Consider the following 8,011-nt stretch of genomic DNA (forward strand, 5'->3'; position numbering starts at 1 on the left):
GTCGACAACAAACAGACAGATGAATGCGCTAGAAATATGCCAAATGAAAATGGAACGAAAGATATTGGGAATAACTATGAGAGACAGAATTTCCAATGAGTCGCTGTCCCAAATGGCATCAACAACAAACGTCACACAAAGAGCAAAAAAATTGAAGTGGAAGTGGGGAGGCCACATCGCGCGGATGAAAGACGAAAGATGGACATACAGAGCCACCATGTGGGACCCGCGCACAGGAGACCGGCACAGAGGCAGACCAAGGAAGAGGTGGGCAGACTTCTACACAACACAAGCAGGTCAGCAATGGTCCAGAATAGCAAGAAGCAGGGGAACATGGAGAACAATTGGAAGTCGACTACAAGTGAAGACAATGCCAGCCACAAACAACATCCCAAGTTGACTCAGTGATGGTGCATTCAATATAATAAAAGTGTTAGTGAAATCAAATAAATCAAAGTGACAGCGAAATCAACTCCAACCATACAAAGAAACACTAGACACAACCTAACGCGGAGTAGCTCACCGCGTTAGTGAAACAGAGCTACCCTCTAGCAAGAGACCTTTGCCCTTCAAGGGACACATTAGGTTATTATTATTATTATTATTATTATTATTATTATTATTATTATTATTATTATCATCATCATCATCTGAAGATGAATGAATGAATGAATGTAAGAGTGAATGAGTGGTTGAGTGAATGAATGAATGAATGAGTGAATGATTGGATGAATGAGTGAGAATGAATGGATGAGTGAATGAATGAATAAATGAATGTAAATGAATGAATGGTTGAATGACTGGATGAATGAATGTGTGGTTGAATGATTGAATGGATGAATGAATGAATGAATGAATGAATGAATGAATGAGTGGTTGAGTGAATGGATGAATGAATGAGTGGTTGAATGAATAGATGAATGAGTGAATGAATGAATGAGTGAATGAATTAATTAATCAATTACTTTTTACTTTGTTATTTAACGACATTGCATCAACTATGAGAGTATTTAGTGTCGATGTGATTGGTGATAGCGGGATGAGGCTGAGGATTCGCCATAGATTAACTGACATTTGCCTTACGGTTGGGGAAAACCTCGGAAACAACCAAAACAGGAATCAGCCCAAGCGAGAATCGAACCCGCGCTCGAGCGCAACTCCGTATCGGCAGGCAAGAGTTTAGTCGACTGAGCTATGTCGGTGGCTAATTAATGAATATTAATGAATGAATATATATTAGCTATGAATGGTTTTTTAACCGGTGGCAGTTACAGATAACAAATATGATAACTTGGTAATTAAAACAAGAAAAGATACATAAATATAAGAATAAAAAACACGCTACAACCCTCATCAATATCTAATACTCATATGTACAAATCTAATAATACTTACGGGAACAAATTTAAATACTTATATGTACGAATTTAAATACTAAGGTGTACAAATCCAAAACACTTATCAATGTATATTTAAATATTTATGTGTACGAATTTAAACATACTAAGGTGTACAAATCCAAACACTTATCAATGTATATTTAAATATTTATGTGTACGAATTTAAATACTAACGTGTACAAATCCAAACACTTATCAATGTATATCTAAATACTTATGTGTACGAATCTAAATGCCTATGTGTACAAATTCAAACACTTATTCGTACGTTTCTAAACACTTGATTAGCCCATTAGCGGACAGTTTTCCTGTGGATATCTCGCCTACAGTCTCTCTTGCCTAAGCCGCTATGTGGATACGCATACGAATCTGAATACTTAAATCCAAAGACATTACTTTTATCAGTAAATATATAATACATGGGTATAAATCTAAATAATAACATGTAAAAATCTAAATACGTATGTACATATCCAAATAGATACGTATACAAATCGAAATTCTTATGTGTAAAAGTCAAAACACTTATAAGTACATATCTAAATACTTATATATACAAAGATCCAAATGCTTATGTGTGCAAATTCAAACATTTATCAATACATATTTAAATACTTATTTGTACAAATCTAAATGCTTGGAAATTATAAATAGAAAACTTTACAGTGGTGGCCCATATTTAAGTAACAGTTCCGGCATTCGTCTGGTGTGACAGGAGACCAACAAAAGCTTCAGCCAGGATTGAGTCTCGGAAGAACGAACTCCAGACCAACTGATTTCAAGACACTTTTGTTTCCAGGACTATCATGCTCGGTAGATGATCAATATAAATAAATTAAAACTTTGAATGATAAACCTAAGAATTTTTAAGTAAATATATCCATAGAAAATACTTACTTACTTACTTACAAATGGATTTAGAGGACCCGGAGGTTCATTGCCGCCCTCACATAAGCTCGGCTCGGTCCCTATCCTGTGCAAGATTAATCCAGTCCCTAGCATCATATCCCACCTCCCTCAGATCCATTTTAATATTATCCTTTCATCTACATCTCGTCCCCCTCAAAATCTTTTTCTCCTCAGGACTTCGAACTAACACTCTATATGCATTTCTGGATTCACCAATAAGTGCTACACCCCTGCCCATCTCAAACGTCTGGATTTAAAAAAAATTCCTAATTATGTCTTCCAATTAACACTCTATACGTAGGAGAATACTCGATTCGTAGCAAAATAGTAATAAATAAATGTTTTCCGGAACATGCAAATACCTTTAAAAATATCATGGTGTATTTTATTCTATGAAGGCGAAAATGATGTAACAGAAAATAAAAACATAAAAATATATAAAATAACACAATTTATAAATAATAATTTCAAATCTACAATGGTTCAGAAAAGTACTAGAATAAGACTCTACAATGTATTAGCAAAACCCACTCTTTTATTTGAAAATGAAAAATGGAATCTCAAACTGCAATGTTTAAAAATAATTCAAGCTGTAGAAATGCATTTCAAAAGAAAAACTGCGAGATAAATTCTGGATAGAAAAGAAAGTGAGTGATATTAAACAATTTGAAAATCACTCTCATGTTAGGACATCTTCAAAATTAAGAAACAAAACTGACTGAGCATATTAATACGGAGTAGAATAAGAAATTGAAAATATCCGACACAAATTAAAAAGAAATGGTTGGCATGAGAGTTGATCAGGTCATTCGGCCTCAGAATAATAATGATGTCATAAGCTTGATTGGACAGGTATGTTGTGTGAAAAGATTGTTTCCAATAAAATATAAAAACCAGTATTATTTATCTGTTTTAAATATTGTTAGAAAAATCCATCGTAAGGCTCACTGTGAATAGACTTGAGTATGTGGTAGGTGCATGAACTTGGATTAGACTTCGGTCACTTGCTGAACTCCGTGAGGTCATTAGGAATGAAATCAGCAACATTGACGAGGATACACTTCGGAGACCGTCACAGAATATGGTGCGACGAGTTAAGTTGTGTGTGGATGCAGGTCGAAGACATTTCCAACATTTACTTTGAGAAATCTTCCACAGTTACTCTATAATTCACGAAGAAATATAAGCATGATGACTCGACATAGAGAGGGAAACAACATTAAACTGCAGAGGATTCCAATCTGCTAAGAAAGCACTTGAATGTGAGGATGAATGGCACAAGGAGCATGGGAAAAGGGAAGGAGAATATGATGACAAAAAATTAATCCATGAGTCGGGACATGGAATTGGGGGAGAAAGTAATAGTAATAAGGGTGGGAGTGAAACAAGTAATTTCAGTCGTATTTTCAGCGAAAATGAGATTTTCACTCAAAAAATTTCTCCACCTTGAAATTTAAATGTTCACTAATAATTTTTAAGCAAATAGCGACAATTCCTATTCATTTGAATACTGCGAATGCAGGGTTTAGATTCAAACGCCGACATTTCCTGGGAGCAGTGAGATACAATCCCCGACATTTCAGTTAGCCAATACCTGATGCGAATTAAGTCACATGATTCCCGCCTTTGCTAACACTTATCAGCAGTACTTCATTGCTGACGAATTGGATATTGTGACTGTGTTACTTAGAATATTATAAAGTAATAAAGTGTAAGTATTTCCTGTAGCAGACCATAGCTATCTTCCCTCTAATAGGGTTTTCGGGCAAATTGAAAAAATGGTAAGGAAAAGATAAACGATTATTATTAGTCCCCGAGTATAAAAATATATTCCAGCAATTTGGTATAATAATATATCATGGTAGAGTCGCAGCAGTATTACTGAAAAGAATATGCTAAATTTATGAAAATTCCTGGACAGTGGCATTTCAAATTCAACGAGGCTAAGAGGATGATCCTGAGCCGTTAAAATGGAATTACGAAAATCAGAGGTGAACCTTTCTACAGATCTGGTAAATGATTTGAAAATTCTGTTTTCAAAAAAAGTAATAACATTGACAAGGTCAAACTTGAAATTTTGTCCTTAGGTGTCCTTAGGAGTATCAGTTAAAAAAGAAAAGTGTTCTGATATTGATTCATTACTAAAGCGTCGTTTCAGATATGAATGGAAGGAACAAAGTGACCTTGAGTTTTATAAGCGAATGGTTGATAATGCAGCATACAGTAAGTCATTACTAGTGGAAGAAGAATGCCTCTGTGAAGCACAGAATGAAGCGGAGGTATTGAGGACTTGAACTGTGTGCAGTGGCAGTTCTAGGTATCTTTTTTCTAAATAAAATGTTTATAATACTGCATATAAAATGTAGACTAACTGTCGATACTTTCAAGTAACTTTAAAATATTTTTGTAAAGAAAAAAGTATAAAAAATAGTGGCAATTCTAAAGTCATCTTAGTACTAGATCCTCCACTGAATTAATTTTTTTACTTTTGTTTTTCAATAATATTGTATGAAATATATATTATAAATAAATTTAATGTCAGATTCATTAGTAGGAGCTGTGAAATAATGCTATAATGGACACTATAAAAAATCAAGATCATCATTAAAATGCCAACTCAGACATTTTCATAATATCTTGTCATATTTATAGAAAACAACTAACATTTCTTACCACTTAATTATGGTGTTAGTTCAGTTTAGACTCTAATGCAGTGTTTGCTGGTAATATTGTTGAGGATTTTAAAGATTTTAGAAACACGATGGTAAAAAAATTCGAAAAATTAAATCAATCGTTAAGTGAGCTGTGGGGTATAACGAAAATTGGTGAAAAATATGGTGGGAGAGACGAGATTTGATAGTATAAGGAAGACAAGCGAGGGAAGAAAGTGCTAACTAGAAAGAGGGGGAGGAGTGGTCAGTGAAAGAGGTAGAGATCAGTGATATTATCGACCTCTTTTATTAAAGTAAAAAAAGAAACTAGTGAACAGTAATTCTCGAGTCAATAAGTGACCAATATTAGTGAACTACAAGTAGTAAAAGATCAGAAAAAGAGTAAATGGAAATATTAATATCAAGGTATTAGAGTTAACGAAGTTGTGAATAGTGGGAATTATTGATGGTGAACGCACGTTATTATAGCGAATAGTGAACTGAATAACAAATCGGTTGAGAAGTGAACTGGTATAAACAGTACAGCTCATGCATTTTGTTAGGACAATAGCGATGTGCAGTACGGGAACAACGATTCTGTGGAGGGGGAGGAGTAGAAGGGAAGGTCGGGCTTGTGTCTACCGAGTTCAAGGCAAATACTAACCCATTCCCCTATAATTCGTAAGTAGACTCATCCGATCTCGTGCGCAGCTCTGCAGGAAGAGTGGGGGAGTGTCTGGACATAATGCATGAACTGTAGGTATATATGAACTAGTGAATAAATAGTGAATAGCAAAAACAAGATAGAATAAGTATTAAATAGACGATGGACTGAGCAGTAAGAGGGGAGATAACTAGTGGGATTAGGGTAGTTTTATTGAAGTACAACAGTGCAAAGAAGTGTTATTTGTAATGATTGTTAATGGTGACACCGTATACGTGAAAATATGAGGTCCACAATTACATGTAAGAAATGCTGTAACGCAATATATATCATACCTATATCATACTCTGTAATTCAGAACAGATTGCAGATTGGTTCAGAAGTTATTATTCTTTTAGGGTCGTATTCATAGACATTCTTAGCGCGGGCTTCCGGTGGATGATCAGCGAACTAACGTTTTTCGTATTCATAAACCAGTGTTAGCGATATGATATAATATGAATCCTGTACAAATAACCAGTCGATAGCCGGGGCTAGTTTAGCACACTCGTAGCGCGGGCTAGCGAAATTACTATGAAATTGTAACGGTTTATATGGATCACTATGTATTTTGAAAATAAAGCAGCTTGAAGGAACCTTACGCATATTTATGTAGGTTATTACTAGAGCCCGGATGTTTAGGCATTTATAACAGTTAAAATAGGCAGGCACAAAAGGCACAATAATCTTTCAAAAAGGCATTATGAATTTAAAAAAGGTATAATATATTTTAGCAACAAATTTAAATTATATCAACATAACTCACACATTTACTTCGTAGTTGACATGTTGACTTATAAAATACTTTTTTTCGTAATTAACTGTCGTTTCACAAACCTTACATAAAAAACTGTTTCATCGGTTGAAAACAATTGTGCATCAAATTCACTAACTAAACATGAAGTTTAGTCTGCTATGATTTTCTGAATTTAGGCATTCTAGCTAACCGACCTTATACCGTCTGTCACCCGACAATAACTGACTGTTCCTCACTAGAGATGGCCGATATTTCACAAACCGATATTTTGTCACAGGTATTTTTTTGTCACAGATAAACCTGTGACTGATGACGCGAAATATCTGTGACAAAATATCGCTATCGAAATCTTCTCCGTATTCAGTACTGGTACACTGTGACTGATATTTTCTCCTCTACGTCGTAGGTTTGCGCATGCGCATGATACAATAACAGCAATCTGGCGGTAGTTTCTCCATCTTATTATAAATGATGTAGTTATTACACGATTTAAATAACACCATTGGTTACCAGTACTTAATCTTGTGTAAAATCCTGTCTGAACAACTGTTTTGTTTTGTAATTATTTTCCAATGTTTTTCCGAATACTTATGTTTCATTAATTTTTATTCTCTTTCGGTGCTGGACCCCGGACTCATTTCACCGGCATTATCACCTTCATATCATTCAGACGCTAAATAACCTAGATGTTGATAAAGCGTCGTAAAATAACCTACTAAAATAAATAAAATAAAAATGTTTATTCTATGGCTCAATATTATAATGTTAATGCACGACTTAAAATAATTTGTCCATTATATTATATACAATAAAAAGGATCACTTTTTAAAATGATTAGGATAATCATAACATCAATTTCTCCATACCCAACTACATTTAAAAATGATCAACTGGTTCAGTATCTATAATATAACCTCTTGGTACATGAGGTTAACTTTTGACATGTTACTGTTCAGTTAGGTTAGTATTTATTTGTTAATGGTACATGTACATAATTTCTTTGTTGAATTTTCCCATATAAATCACCGATGAGTGTGGTGTATAGAGAAATCGTATTCATATTTCACTGCTCTTCAATATTTCCTGCTAATTTTTATCGGTGTGACAAAATATCGGTGTAATTCATGCTACGTATCGATATAAAATATCGGTGTGACAAAATCACCGATAAAAGTCACAGATATTTAATTGTCACAGTCACAGTTGTCACAGATACTTGAAAATATCGTTTAAGCTCATCTCTATTCCTCACTCAAATTTCTTTCTCCTACAATAATAAATACGTGTAGCACAAAATTGTAACAGTAAGATTTTAAAATATGAAAGCAAACAATTGGAAATGCTACGTGACAACTTTTATGAGAACGAGCATATTTAAAATTAAAAAGCTGATTGTTGGTACCTTGAAGACATGACAATATTACATTTTTAACTGTGGATTGTCGATCATTATTCATATTACACAAACAGTATTAAAGTACGATTATTAGTAGATTAAGCACCGAAATAAATTACTTTTATTTACTATTGTTAGTAAAGTTAGTCATTGTTTCAAATATTTAAATTTCATACACATTACATTATGATTAAT

Source organism: Periplaneta americana, chromosome 4 (assembly GCF_040183065.1).
Source record: "Periplaneta americana isolate PAMFEO1 chromosome 4, P.americana_PAMFEO1_priV1, whole genome shotgun sequence".
NCBI lineage: Eukaryota > Metazoa > Arthropoda > Insecta > Blattodea > Blattidae > Periplaneta > Periplaneta americana.